Consider the following 16750-nt stretch of genomic DNA (forward strand, 5'->3'; position numbering starts at 1 on the left):
AATGGAGGGATTTGAAAACAAATGTTTGAAGTTCACCAAAAAATCGGGAGAAAAGATAGAATATTCGGGAGGCGGGAAAAACTGTCGAAAATCGGGAGTCTCCCGCCTGAATCGGGAAAGTTGGCAGGTATGTATTCATAACTGCTAAACCCATACCATTAGCTTCCATATCTTCTCCACATTTCCCAATCACCCTTTCATATCCTTCATTTCCATTTTTAATGAAGTCGCCCATTCCATTGTTGGACGTGCTTGTGAATGGTTGGCTGTTGAGAGAGAGAGAGAGAGAGAGAGAGAGAGAGCGAGAGAGAGAGAGAGAGAGCGAGAGAGAAATTGGGAGTAGTGATATTTATTTCAATTTTATATGAAGTAGTCCAGTTGGTGTCGAGTAGATTACGTTTTCTGGGTTAAGTAGGCTAGCTAGATGTACTTTGTTTCGAATTTAGATTTAGGAAATAATTTAGGTATCGATGATATTAACTTTTTAAATTTGTTTTTAAAAATATTGCTGATGATGATGTTTAAATGGGCCTAACATCTAGGTCACCGGCTCCTAATGGTACAAAATAAGATAAAATGTACTGACAATTTAGAAGTCCAAAATTATCTACTGACCAGAATTCCAAATGTGATGACGAAGAATAAATGGATGGATATGAATTTAAAACAAATCAGTGAATCCGACCCACAATGCCCCACATTCCCAGAAACTAGCGTTAAACAATAGAATTACTAACCAAGGGACTGCTTCTAAAGCACAATCCTGAATCGATGATGCTTGTAGTCTAAAGGGGTCCAAAATCCAGGTCATCAGCCCTTCATAATTGTACCTATCGCTAGGAAAGTAGAACTATGGTATTTGTCATGTTGCGGTACAAATCAAAAGTAGCGCAGACTCGCAATATTTCACACATTATGGTACTACTCACAGGTAATGTAATAGGCACATGAAAGGCAGACCTATGGAGTTTCTCATATTGTAGCACCATAAACAGGCAACGCAAACCTATGGTGTTCCTCACATGGGTGTACTAATCACAGGGACCTGTACTATCCCATGGTGTTCCTCACATAGCGGGTACTAATCAGAGGCAAGACAGACCCATAGTAAGAGAGGCAACTTAAAAGTTCTACCTTTTCAATACAAATAAATGTTATAATGTATTGAAAAGGTGGACCCTTTAAGTTACCTCTCTTATGTTCTCAGTTCAACACGGATATAAGATGAAATTCTTAAATTTAAACAGACCCATGGTGTCACTTATATAGTGGTACTAATCACAGGTACTGTAAAACACACCCTGATTCACACACTGTCGCCACTAATCACAAACCTATTGTGTACCTAACATAGTGGTACTACGCGCAAGTAAAAGTGACCCATGGTGTTCCCCGCGTGGTGGTATAATTACAAGTAGTCTCATGGTTCTAATGCGTTGCCTCTTACAACAGGCAGGGGATACCGTGGGTGTATTCTTCGCCTGCGTCCTCTACCAACAGTGGGATTTTAAAAATATCTGTAGGTTCTTTGGTATAATACTTACACAGGAAGATTATCATAAGCAGTTGTAATTTCCAAGGATCCTACATTCGTGCAGCCAATAAACCCAGTATTTCATATAGATATCCGTTCGAACTATCATGAAGGCAATACTTTATTCAATTAAATAACACGATACGCCTGTAGACTTCGATTTAAAACTACGTTAAAGGGAATACACGGTATTTCACTGCATAATTACTCTACAGTCTTTGGATTGTTGATGACTGTTTGCTGCATTCCGACGAGATCAAAGAGAATATGGTAGGTAGTTGTGTAAACAAATACAAGAATCAGCTAATTACTGTATTCCGACAATTTGTAGTTCTACGTTCCTGGCATACTTTGTACTTTCCACCTTCGTTTAATCATCAAGTAAAAGTTAATAATCTAATTAATATATCCCAACAATATCACAATTCAAGTCCCCGGCGTAGTTTTGACAGAAGTTTTTTAAAGAAATAATTGCAGACAACCTCTTATTTTACAGCATCTAAGGACACTTTTATTCTCCGTTCCGTGCAGTAGGGAAAATAATATTAATCTGCCAGCTGTAAAAATTATATAACAACATTTCAGTTGAGAATTGTAGAGTAGATATGGTATATTAGATAGCATCTCGCCTGCTATATTCGTGTGTACCTTTCACGTGTATCTATCAGAGCATATTAGGATAAAAATAGTAGGCTACTAATAATAATCTGTCTACGCATTTAGCTTTGTTGGTAATATTCGAGTAGTGCTTGCGAATTTCAAACTTACAACTTTCATTTCTGTTTGTGCTTAGTAATAACATATTGATATTAGGATACGTCATAACGTAGTTTAAAAATTATTGTAGTGTACTGTAGTATCTTCTTGGAAATTACTGTGCTTATTCTATTATTGTAAAATATTTGTGTAGCATAGTAGAAATATCTGTAGAAACTCTGTTACTAGAATTCTATCTTAACTGCAGTTTAGAATTGTGTAATTCTTGTGTATTCTTTTCGGTATTCAGTTATTAACGGCAGTTTTTATCCAGTTCAGGGTGTTGTAGGATAAAAATATAGTGCGACTAAGTAGTATTGTAGTGTAGCAGTATATTAATTACCTTACTGTCATGTGATCATTGTGTAGCCTACTATCCTAGACAATATTTCTTTCCTCTCTCTTTTTTTTTGCACGTAAGTTATTTTATTTTTACTTTTCATTTTTCCGTGAAGAATGGATAAGGAGTGCAAGTGTAGGAACTGTGGGTGTGGCCAGACATTAGGAATATGAGGGAGGAGTTGGGGAGTTTGAGGGAGATAATTAGGATTCTCTCAGAAGACAGGAAGGAAGATAGGCGTCCTTCAAACAATGTACAGGATACAGTATCTAGAGTTAAAAATTTCATTGTTCCGTATTGAAGAATGTTACAGTTAAAATTGAAATAACTGATAAAGAGATTCAACCTATTCAATACAAAAGAATAAGAAATATAGTGAATTACATTCCCATTTAATAATTGGTAGAAATGGTACCGGTTTCGACCCTAGTCCAGGTCATCATCAGCCGATTAAGACGAAAAGCAATGCATAGGATCAGTAGAAGAGGCAATATAAAAATGAAATGGGGGTAGACACTGTACGATTATAGATCTTCGTACGTGCTCGATTGTGATGTGACTTTATGCCTGACAGTATTTAAAAACTGGCTCATTTAACCGTTCTCCGCTATTCTTAAACATTGTGGGACCTTGCCTAGTGCTGCGTGTGCTATGCTACCGCTCAGAGAATTGCGCACTGTTTTCTTTTGAGTGATTTGCATTTTATTTCTTCTCAGTTTTACAGTGTCTACCCCCATTTCATTTTTATATCGCCTCTTCTACTGATCCTATGCATTGTTTTTCGTCTTAATCGGCTGATGATGACCTAGACTAGGGTCGAAACCGGTACCATTTCTACAAATTATTAAATGGGAATGTAATTCACTACATTTCTTATTCTTTTGTATTGAATAGGTTGAATCTCTTTATCAATTATTTCAATTTTAACAGGATACAGTAGGTGTAAAAGAGGGATGGGAAGGAAAGAGGGAAATTGTAGAAGACATGCGGTCTAATGTTCTAAGGGGAAGGAGATTGCTGGCTAAGGGCTCTATTCAGGATCAGAATTCAGGACAGGTGTCCATGGAAAATTGGTATGAGTCACTGCAGATAGAACATAGGGATGATTAGGAACAGAGAACTGTTGCTGACAAGTGTGGAAGTAGGAGGAAGTGAAAAGGTAGGAAAGGAAAATGTCGAGTAGAGGATAGGAAAAGACAGGTGAAACAGGGTCATGTGAGGGAGAAAAGGGAGGAGGAAGTAGCTTCTGCAGCTGTCAGGAAATACAGGGCTGACCAGGAGGGGAAGGGATCAAATGAGGTGGGTAGGGTTGAGGCTCTTGTAATGGGGGATTCCATTGTTAGGCATGTGGGGAAAGTGTGTGGAGGAAAGGGAAGCAGAGTAGATATTATCCAGGAATTAGGTTGGAGACAGATGTTGAGAAAAATAGAAGAGGAGGAGGTGAGAAAGGAGAAGGTGATAGTGTTTCACGTAGGTACCCACAACATAAGGCAAGCAGGTATAAGTACCAACGTAGTTGGGGATGTGTGGGATCTGGTAAATGCAGCACGGTTGAAGTTTAAGGATTTTTATTATTGTTTATAAATTATTGTAACTTTTTACCTTTGACCACAAATATTTTAACTTCATGCTACTGTATACTGCATTTCCATCCCCCATTAGACATCCGGATGTCTAACACAATAACAACTTGTGAATTTGTCTAATGGCTGGAAACTAATCATGTACTAGCTGATGATGGCCGATAAGGGCCGAAACCGGTATTAGTGTAATCTATTTACAATAAATCGTGTATTGATTGGTGGAAAAACACATTTCTTGTCTATACATTGAAGTGGGTTTTTTTTTTGCTTTACGTCGCACCGACACAGATAGGTCTTATGGCGACGATGGGATAGGAAATAGCTAGGAGTGGGAAGGAAGCGGCCGTGGCCTTAATTAAGATATAGCCCCAGCATTTGCCTGGTGTGAAAATGGGAAACCACGGAAAACCATTTTCAGGGCTGCCGATAGTGGGGTTCGAACCTACTATCTCCCGAATACTGGACACTGGCCGCAATTAAGCGACTGCAGCTATCGAGCTCGGTACATTGAAGTTTAAGGAAGCGGAGATTATTATAAGTGGAATACTGTGTAGGAGGCATACTGAATGGAAGGTGATTGGGGATTTCAATGAAACTATGGAGTGAGTACGTGGGAAACTGGGAGCGAGATTTCTAAATCCTAATGGGTGGGTAGGAGATAGGGATCTGCACTCAGATGGCCTTCACTTAAACCGGAGTGATACATATAAGTTAGGAAATTTGATTAGAAGGGTTATAGGGAGGTACATTCAGGGAAGCAGGGTGGCCTAGGGAGCGGTGATAAGGGTACAGGGATCTGGAAGTCAAGTAGGGATGACATAAAAATGTTAGTGTTGAACTATAGAAGTACTGTAAAGAAAGAAATAGAATGATGTAATTTAATAGATATATACTTACCAGATATTATAATAGGAGCTGAATCATGCCTGAGAAATTATATAATGGATGCAGAAACATTCTCCTGGAACTGGAGTGCGTATCGTAGAGATAGGACAGGAATGGTAGGAGGGGAAGTATTCATTCTGGTGAAAGAAGAATTAGTAAGCTACGAAAAAGTTACAGATGACAAACATGAAATTCTAGGTGTAAGGCTAATTTCTAAAGATAATAGGCATCTTGATGTCTTAGAACTGTACAGATCGGGAAAGGGTAGCGCTGACACTGATTCAGAATTATTTGATAAGTTAATCAGCTATGTGAGAAACGACATGGAAAGGAATGTGCATGTAGCGGGAGAACTCAATTTACCAAATGTCAATTTGGAAGGTAATGTGAACGACAGGAAGCATGACCAACAAATGATCAAATAATTCTGAATTAGCGTCAGCAGTACCCTTTCCTGGTATGTACACTCCAAAGACATCAAGTTGCCGATTTTCTTTAGAAACGAACCTTACACCCAGAATTTCATGTTTGTCATCTTTAAATTTTACGTAGCTTACAAATCCTTTTTTCACCAGAATGAATACTTCCTATCCTATCTCTACGATACACACTCCAGTTAAGTCAATAATATTAAAATCCTTTATTATTATCCACCTATTTAATACGTACATTTCAATATGGACCAGTCATGAGAATTGTAAAATGTAACACACTCCAGTTCCATGAGAAAATGTATAAAGTTGGCTAGAGTGGTCCAATGAAGGCCATATAATGTAAATAATAATAATAATAATAATAATAATAATAATAATAATAATAATAATAATAATAATAATAATAATAATAATAATATCATTTCTCAGCCATGATTCTACTCCTATTACAATATCTGGTAAGTATATATCTGTTAAATTAATTAATTCTATTCCTTTCTTTACAGTACTTCTACAGTTCAACACTAACATTTTCAAGTCATCCCTACTTGACTTCCAGGTGCCTGTACCCTTATCACCGCTCCCTAGACCACCCTGTTTCCCTGAACGTACCTCCATATAACCCTTCTAAATAAATTTCCTGACTTATATGTATCACTGTGTTTTAAGTGAAGGCCATCCGAGCGCAGATTCCTATCTCCTATGCACTAATTAGGATCTAGAAATATCACTCTCAGTTTCCCACATACCAACTCTATAGTCTCATTTAAATCCCCAATCAACTTCCGGTCAGTATCCTTCCTACACAGTATTCCACTGATAACAATCTCCACTTCCTTAAACTTCAACCATGCTGCATTTACCAGATCCCGCACATCCCCAACTATGTTGGTACTTATACCTGCTTGCCTTACGTTGTTGGTACCAATGTGAAACACTACCACCTTCACATTTCCCTGCTCTTTATCTTCTACTTTCCTCATTATCTGCCTCAACTTAATTCCTGGAAATATCTACCCTGCTTCCCTTTCCTCCACACACTTTCCCCACATGCCTAACAATGGAATCCCCCATGATAAGAGCCTCAACCCTACCCACCTCATTTGATCCCTTCCCCTCCTGGTCAGCCCTATATTTCCTGACAGCTGCAGAAGCTACTTCCTCCTCCCTTTTCTCCCTCACATGACCCTGTTTCACCTGTCTTTACTCTACATTTTCTACTCGACATTTTCCTTTCCTACCTTTTCACTTCCTCCTACTTCCACACTTGTCAGCAACAGTTCTCTGTTCCTAATCATCCCTATGTTGTTCTACCTGCAGTGACTAATACTGATTTCTCACAGACACCTGTCCTGAATTCTGATCCTGAATAGAGCCCTTAGCCAGCAATCTCCTTCCTCTTAGAACATTAGACCACCTATCTTCTACAATTCCCCCTTTTCCTTCCCATCCCTCTTTTACACCTACTGTATCCTGTATATTGTTTGAGGGACGCCTACTTTCCTTCCTGTCTTCTAAGAGAATCCTAATTATCTCTGTCAAACTCACCAACTCCTCCCTCATACCCCTTAATGTCTGACCACACCAACAGTTCCTACACTTGCACTCCTTAGCCATTCTTTATGGAAAAATGAAAAGTTAAAATAAAATAATTTATGTGCAACGAAAAACAAAAAAAAGGAAAGGAAAGAAATATTGTCTAGGATAGTACACAAAGGTCACACGAGAATAAGGTAATTAATATACTACGATACTACTTATTCGTACTATATTTTTATCCTACAACACCGTAACAAGATAAAAACTGCCATTAATTACTGAATACCGAAAGGAATACACATGAATTACACGATTCTAAACTGCAGTTAAGCTTATCCTAATTACAACAATAGAATTCTAGTAAGAGAATTTCTACAGATACTTCTACTATACTATACAAATATTTTACAATAATAGAATAAGCACACTTATTTCTAATAAGATACTACAATACACTAGAATAACTTTAAACTATGTTCAGACGTATCCTAATTACAATATGTTACTACTAAGCACAAACAGAAATGGAAATTTTCGTCTTTGGTGGGGTTCTTTTTCCTCTTCTTCCCATCCTGCCAATAATTATTTGTGCCATTCATACACCTGGGGTTTTGAAAGGGCTGTGTCCCCAAACTATGCACGGAGCCTTCTCAAAATTTCCGAAGTTTTGGTGCCTTCTTTCCCTGTAAAATTTATGATACGTTGCGCAATGGACGTGTGTACCTCTTGCTCGCTCATGGTGTACTGAAGCGAGCGGTCGCTCTGTATTGTGTGACGCATCAAGACCTCTACTCCGGACATCCCCACCAACACTCTCAAAACTCCACCCATTTCCGTTCGCTACCAGAGCCGCTAATTTTAAATTCTGGTTTATATTTGATGCACCTGGTTTTATTATTATTATTAATACTGATATTACTATTATTATTAAGGCAGGAATAAATATTTAAATAGAAACAAATTAATGAGGAATTTCCAGGCACCCCAAAAACTTAAAACTTGGAACCAGAAATTCTGATATCCTCAACTATTTTTTTTTCCAAAGGTATAGGATACGTTGAAACCATGAACTTAGGAATAAAACACATGTACTGACACTTTAAGTAACACAAATGTTAAATAAATGTATGGGAAAGAAATAATGTAATGAAAACATAGAGGCCGTAAAGAGGGATGCTAATGTTTCTGCAGTGCACTCAGAGCCAGGCACTGCCACAGAGAGAAAGTAACTCTTGATCATGTTCTTGGATTCTGCAGGCGCAAAGAGCTCCTAAGGAACTCACAATAGATCCTTCATTGCTGAAAAACTGAGAAGGGACTCAATATACATGAAGTAGTAAATGGACTGGCAATAAACGGCAGTTTGTAAAGAGCTGATATTATAGCCTTTAAAGAAAACAATTCTCGGGGATTCATTTTAGATCTACCTGCAGGTCTGAGAATCATAACAGCCGGCCAGAGGAGGTCAATCTAGAAAAGAAGAAAAAACACAAACCCACTATCCCTTACTACAAATCTAAATACTGTACAATCTTCAGGAAATCGAAATAATACTGTTAACGGTCGGAGCTCGTGGTACCATACCTTGTCAATTTGCCGCCACTTGGTAACACTTCCAACTTCCAATGAAGTCCATCCTTGAAATCATAACTGTCATTCTTCGAAGCTCCATTAAGATCCTGAGGCACCACTTATACAGAACAGAACTATCGCACTAATGATAAAACCATCTTATCATTTTCGGTCATTTACATTGTATATTAGAGGTGTGCTTAGTTAGTAAATTTATAGATACAATTTTATATGTATTACCTTGTTTTAATGACTGCCTGTAAATTCAGGAGGTCGATTCCTTTAATAAATTGAATATATACCGTATATAGCTTAATCTTATTAAATGTAATTTCATCTTCAGCTCATCAACTGACGTTGCCATCAGAAAAGGCATCCAGCCATAAAAAAAAAAAACAGCCATACATTTCATCTCGCCTCAGCTCCGACCTGAATCAGGATACGGGACTAAGGGGTTGACATACACATCTCACTGAATGTAACTTGAAGAAGGCGATAGACATGGTTCACCCATTTATTAATACTATTATGTAACACAGTCCATTACATTGGTAAAACACATTTATCATTTTCTGTTTATTGAAAAACTCATTACAATTTATATGTGCTGAAAAACGCAAGAGTACCTCTAATCATTAATAAAACTTACTAATTCATTTAATTAAACTGAATATGCTAGTGCAGAATATTAAAATGTGCATTGACCAGAGATAAATTGCAAAAAATACGAATTTAAATCCAAAATAAAAGTTTTCTGCTGAAATGCAGAAGAAAACTAACACTGATCTTGTAGAAGTGCGTAGCAATCTAAAAACTGATCACAGGAACAAGGAAAATGTAAAATCAAACGACGTCAAATACAAGTTTCACTACATCTTGTACACAGCTAATATGTCCTCATGGAAGAATACAATAGTGTAATCCCATATACTGAGCTTCGGTATAAAATGAGAGCTATGTGAAGTACATGATGTAGACCTTAACTTTCATCTCTTCGTTGATTGTACCATCTTCTATTACCCTATTTTATTCTCTCTTGTCAATTACTCTCTGTTGATGTCTCATTTTTATCAAGGAGTTATTGGCTCAATAATGTTGTATTTTCTTTTTCTGGTAGTACAGGTGATTTCACTGACATTATTTCAGGTTAACAAACGATTTAAGGTCAATCTATGCATATTATGAAACAAAGTTTGGTGAAATAAAATAGGAGTGTGTCCCTGTTTGTGCAAGCTAATCTCAAGAACCACTGAAAGGATTTAGATGAGTTTTTCACAGTTGTATAGAGCACTTATCTCGGAAAGTTTAGGTGTATAAAACAATCTATTACAAAGGAGAGCCAAGCAATGGTGACATTAGTGAAGGAAGTTGAAGAAAAAATTGCCATCCAAGTGTTTTATTGGCTTATATTGCTGAAACTAGCAACAAACCCACCAAATTTCAATGGAAGATCATCTGAAACAAGAAGCCCACAATAAGCATTTCTGTGTTATAGTTTGCAGTAAAAATATCAACCTTAGGGCCTGTACTACGACAGCCAGATGACTGTATAGTTAAAATTTACGTGGCAGATTGCACATTTATCCAGAAGTTGGGTTGAAAAACATGTACTACGACTTTCGTTTATATGCAATCTGGAGGAATATTCACTAGTTTAGCTATGCTGAAGATGGGGCAGCAGTTGAAGTTCTTATCAGGGACTCTGTTCCTATCCAGGACTCGGTCATAAGAATCAAGATGGCTACACATTGTGATTAATCTGCATCTGTATGATGCTGTACGAAAGATAAGTTATTATAATGCAATTATGTGTATATTTAAAAAATCACACTTTCTGTCCAGTTATCACAGAATTATTGATGACTTACTGAGCTAGCAAGTTTTTCCCACTAACTATATGACTTGCTTGGTAGCCATGGTCGTTATGGTGTTATTTCTAGATGCTGCCCTTCCGTGTTTTTCTGGTTCAAATTCCATAGGTACAAATTTCCTTTATAACAATCTAAATGTTGGCCGGTGGGGAATTAGACGTGGTGGTACACAATTACTAATCACTAGAGTGCGGGCCAAAAGCATTTTTTTCAGTTCCGAACCTCTCTATGGTGCTCATATAGTGTGTGTGGTGGTGGTAGTGGTGATTATTGTTTTAAGAGGAAGTACAACTAGGCAACCATCCTCTATTAACACTAATCAGAGGAAAAACATGGAAGAGATCCAACACTTCCAAAAAATGAAGGTATCGGCCAAAGAAAGACAAGGGTCACGAAGGGCATAAAAATGAAAGACTGCCTAGGCCTCCATATGTAGTACCAGCGGGGTCAGAAAAGAACAATAGTTGACCAAGGGAGGTCAGATAGGATAGATGAAAGCGAGAAGCCTAACACAAGTAAGTGGAGCAATGTCAGGACTCTGCTAAGGGCCCCATGATCGTCAACCCACACTCCCAACTTAAGAGCCCCTGGGGCTCCCCTTGTCAGTTAGTTGCTTTTTACGACACACAGGGGATATCCTGGGAGTTATTCTACCGCCGTCACCCACAGGGGGATCATATAGAGAAAGTGTATATGCCGTTGCTCATGGTGATTCGTCCGTCGAATGGGGACCTCCTTCTTTGCCTTATCCCACTGAGGTGTGGTCGGCTTTTCTGGTAATTCTCCTCCAGTCACATCGATCTTGTACTCTCTTTTCTTCAGCACAGATACTATCCAGGTCCTTCCTAATGCAGGTTTTCCATGGGAATGTTAAGAAGGTTATATTTCTTTGACTTCATAACAACTTGCAACCAAATATTTACTCTAAAGTGAGATAAGTGCTTGCCAGATACTACACTAACATTGTCTTGGAAAAAACAACTACTTATTCAATCTGAACAATAAATAGAATAATTAATAATAAAATTATTGATCCTCCACTGCAAGCATGCCGCCTACTAGCAGTATCCAGGTTTCCCAATTTATTTTACATCTTAACTAAATAACTGGTGGCTGCATTCGGGAGATAGTGAGTTCAAATCACACTGTTGACAGCCTTGAAAATGGGTTTACCGTCGTTTCCCATTTTCATGCCAGGCAAATTCAGGGGCTGTACCTTAATTAAGGCCCCAGCCGCTAACTTCATAATCCTATCTCTTTCCCATTCTTCAGTCACCAAAACCTTTCAAAGTGTTAGTGTAACGTTAAACAGATGGTCAAAAAGAAAATTAGTGGCATTAATTCATAGTCGGCGTCATCATCATCATCATCATCATCATCATCTGCAGATTCCAGCTGTTGGCCAGGTCTGCTTGGAACATAAGCCTTTCCATCTCCTCTTGTATTTCCACCATTCCTCCCTTTTCACTTTTGCTCAGTCGTCTCTTCTTCTCTGAACACACTCTTCCACTCCTTTTATCCACCTGTCTCTTGTTCTTCATCTTGGTCATTTTCCTGTTACCTCCATTTTGTGCATCCTCCTGGGTATTCTTTCCTCTGTCATTCTCTTCATGTGTCCATACCATCTAAGTCTAGAAGCCTCTATCCTGTTCTGTAGTGGCTCTTCTTTTACTATATCTCTAACCTTCCCATTTCTCATCTTATCCATTCTTGTCACTCCTATCTTGCTTCTCAGAAATTTCATTTCACTTGCCTGCATCCTAGTCACAGCCCTCTGCCTCATTATCAGAGTTTCTGCTGCATATGTCAGAACAGGTACATAGTACGTCCTGTGTACCACTCTTTTGCTTTTCTGAGGGACATCCTTGCTCCGAATCAGGCTTCTGATACTTTTCAGGAACGCTCCTGTTTGTCTTCCACGTTCAATTATTTAGTTATCATTTCTTCCACTTTCCTATATGATACTTCACAGGTATTTGAAACTCTCTACCTTCCTAAGCTGTTCTCCTCCAAGCATTATCCCTCTTGTAGGTCTCTCCTTCTTTCTAGTTTTGACCAGTCTCTTGTAGGTCTCTCCTTCTTTCTAGTTTTGATCACTATCTCGCCCTACATTTCAGTAGTGCCAATGCAATAAAAATGTTACTACATCTTTCGCATAACAATAGCGTATAATGTAAAACAAGAGATAAAAGGTTTCCACGTATTCAATACTCATTTACTGTAACCTAAAAATGTTACATATATTTGAAACTAGTTTTGGTCTTGCTAGAGACCATCACTCAAAATCATAAAGTTAAGGCAAACATACATTATAACAGATAAAATTTATAAAATAAGAGTGTGTTGTTGACATCTGGTGCATGACAAGTAAAGAGTTGAATGATAAACACTCACTATGATCATATTTATTCTAGTGTAAGTTTGAATTATTCTCAATGTTTCCTTCTAATTTGAAGAATGCACTTCTTAAAAGACTAGGTTAACCACTTATAATATTAACACTTGGAGAATCTTCTTCAAATAAGTGTGAACAGAATAATGTTGATGGGAAAGTGTTCAGATATTTGTTTGTTTTCAATATGGATCTTTGAAAAGGTTGAAAGAGCAAAAGAACGAAATAGAATAGAACTCAGTTGTAGATGGGAGTAGAAAGAGAAGGGAGGTATAGTGTAGCCTAAGGTGGGGCTAAGGGATGTGAAAGGGCAGGTGACTGCTGGAGGGAATTTGGAGAAAAATAAACACGGGGGTTTAGAGTAAATTTCTTTTTATTGAAAATAGGAATTAATAGATCAAATAAAGAGTTTGATTTTTCTAATATCTTATAAAGGTTGAAATTAGGATTAAAGTACTGAACCAGGTGGATGAAACAATTTTCAAAGATATTGAGCAGAGAGCCCTTATCAACCATTTTTAAGATTTTCATATCTTGATCAGTATTTGTGAATTTATGGTTTGAGGAAAAAAAAAAATGTATATATATCAACCACCTAATAAACACACAACATTATTATCTAAAAAGATTATTAGTCACACAAAAGTAATTTTACAAGTTACCTTACGTCACACCGACACAGATAGGTCTTATGGCGACAAACAGATAGGAAAGGGCTAGGAGTGGGAAGGAAGGGCCGTGGCCTTAATTAAGGTACAGCCCCAGCATTTGCCTGGTGTTAAAATGGGATACCACGGAAAACCATCTTCAGGACTGCCGACAATGGGGCTCGAACCCACTATCTCCCAAATGCTGGCCTCACACAAAGCAATTAATAGCACATAAACACATTTAAAAGAAAGATCATGAATGTAGTTTGTGTACTGATGATGGCTCCAAGAGCCAAAAATGTCCACTTTTGTTTGGTAAATAACTTAATCTTTTTTATAATAATAATATTGTGTACTGATTAGGTGGTTGATCTATATTTTTCCCTCAAGTTACGTAGTCAATACGGACCAATATGAACATGATTACTTGTAATAAGCATATTATTTTCATGAATGGTTTAGGAGATATTGCCATCTTAGTGAAAGACAAGAATATTTCAGTATCACATGGGAAGAAGGCAACGAATTATTACGAAGACAGCCGCAAGGGCCTTGGAGAAAGTCTAACATGCACCAGAAGGAAAACTGAATTCAAAATTGCTCTCTTGAGAGGCCAGGCCGAGTTGCTCGTATATTATATGAGAAAATGACCATGCAAAGAATAAGGAACATGAGAATGGAAATCCATCAAGTAACAAGAAAAACTAGCTTAGTATAATATGGTAATATGTTAAGGAGGAAAGAACCTTATCGTAAATGTAAATTTAAAGTTCCCTTATTTAGCAAATTCCATATGTAATGGATGTTTCTGAATTAGCAAATGACCAAGATTTAGTCTTTAAAACTTATCAAACAATGAATTTGTAAGGAATAGAGTTATTTTAGTGGATGAGCTTTCTCACTTCCACATTGAATTTACATGTACCTGCATTTCTGAAAACATTATGCTTCACATTTATTCAACTCTCCACAAGCCACAGGAAAATCCCAGTACATCTAGGTACTGGCAACAACTATAAAATCATAGAACTTTGTAGTAAGAAAAAGGTTGGGAATATTTCAATATTCTATGAAAATGAAGGTAGCACCCACTGCACTGGCAGAAAATTAAAATGTATGCTCCCACATCCTTTATACTAACTGTACACTAATCAGAGAATATATATCAGAACGGCAACTACAAATTTGAAATAAATTCAAACTACTACAGCCAAAACAGTAGCTAAACTGCTGAGGAGTTGAAATCTGTGTAGAATATATAAAAAAAATTACAACACACATTAAAGAAAATACTTCAGGTGGCAAAAAGGAAATACATAAGTTGTGTATTAAGAGCGCACAACAAAGAGAACATATGATTAAGACACGAGATTAATGAACAGAAAGGCAGCAGCAAATGTAATAAAAATATATACTTTTAATATTCATCTTGTTTTTTGGTATACTTTGTCCTCAGAGGCAATTTCCAGTTGGGGAAAGTCAAAATAAATAAATAAATAAATAAATAAATAAATAAAGAAAGAAAGAAAGAAAGAAAGAAAGAAAGAAGGAAATGAATGAATGTCACTACTACTTCAAGTAGACCTTGAGATGCCGTGAAGAGAGTTAAGGAGTAAACAAAATATTAAAATAACAACACACCCAATAAAAACCCACCTTAACATACCACAACAAACCAGCACTCACCATCCAGCAGAGGATGAGCACACTCAAGACTCACATGAGAAAATTTCTTCATTTGAGTGATGTCTACATATATGACGAAGCTGTCAATCACAGCTTATATCAGTTTATCATTCTCCCAATAGTGTTTGTCTACTTTACAACTGTTTACCAGTATAAAGAAAGCCCACTTGGTAATGAAAGAACTTATTGTTTGTGTTACAGTTCCAACTACGGTATGGAAAAGTTCTCCAAAACATTAGTTTACAAAGTAATTATTTTTGTCCTTGTCAAAGTAAATTGTACGGGATTAAGTGCATGTGCATATGACGGTTAACTAATTACACTATTGCTAAGCAACTTCAAAACCAAATCAAAACAGAAAGTTCCAATTTCTCTAGCTTTCATTTCACATTGTTAGTTGCCATATTTCAAAACTTCCTGAATGCATCTAATCATAATAATCTTCAGAGTATCTCTCTGCCTTATTGCACTGTGAACATGATTTTGACTTCTCCTGCCGATCAATTCCTATGTCTAAAAGGTATTAATCATCATCAAGCACTTAGATAAATTTGCGCTGGTCATAACACTAGGTTGATTTTTACTTAGCAACTATCTACGATTCATCAATGTGAACAATTAACAAGATTTCTCCCCCATAACAGTAACTTGGTTTTTAATATTCACAACACTGACAACAATGTTTAAACTTTTAATGAAGTTACTTTTACTTCCATTGTTTGTCTCAAGGAGAGAATTCCTCATGAACAGTAATATTCTCCTCAACAGTACTCAGACTTATAGACAAATTAAAAGAGGACTAGATCTTCTTTCCAGATTTTAGCCATCCAATTTCATGTTTCTTTATCACATTCATGGATGTTTCAACATTTCATGTGCTTCACTGAATAATTTTACCTTTCTTCAAGAAAGGATCCGTGTCTAAAACTACTCCAAAACACTCTTCAAAGACTTGGACCATATATTTATAATGCTACTGACCTGTACTCCTAACAACACCAGATTGACTGCCAAAGAACAAACATTTAAAAAAGAACGACAGGGAAGCTATTAATTAGTGTGGGGTAGAGAGGCTTCCCCCTTTTCTCTACCTTAATCTTTTCTCTTGAGCTTCAATTAAAACTACTTGTAAAATGGCAATGGTTGAACACAAAGACTTTTTGACTATTCACTGATTACATGAAAGTTACACATATGGAAATGTCGCATAACACACCAAGGGGAATGTTTAAGATATCTTAAATCATCATAATAGATTCTAAATATGAATAAATGGGGCTTATTTTGGTTCAAAATGGGGTATGTTACCAAACACTGAACATACTACATTTTACACAGCTGCACCACAGCAAGCATGAACTTTTCACATTACACAAATCTATGTATCTTCACCATCAAACTGAACTTGTTGCATTTTGCATCAAAAAGCTATATATTTTACTCCGTAAAGTGAAATGCTCAATGCAGTTCATCATATATGCACTTTTCATGCCTAATACTTAAATGCA

The 16750-nt window shown here is 37.0% G+C and overlaps 1 protein-coding gene across 5 annotated transcripts in view; it reads right to left on the minus strand.

The window, feature by feature from the left end:
• vir (VIR_N domain-containing protein) overlaps positions 1-16750 on the minus strand; it is a 439345-nt gene that overhangs the window by 275450 nt on the left and 147145 nt on the right. The gene's annotated exons all lie outside the window — the stretch shown is intronic.

Source organism: Anabrus simplex, chromosome 3 (genome assembly GCF_040414725.1).
Source record: "Anabrus simplex isolate iqAnaSimp1 chromosome 3, ASM4041472v1, whole genome shotgun sequence".
NCBI lineage: Eukaryota > Metazoa > Arthropoda > Insecta > Orthoptera > Tettigoniidae > Anabrus > Anabrus simplex.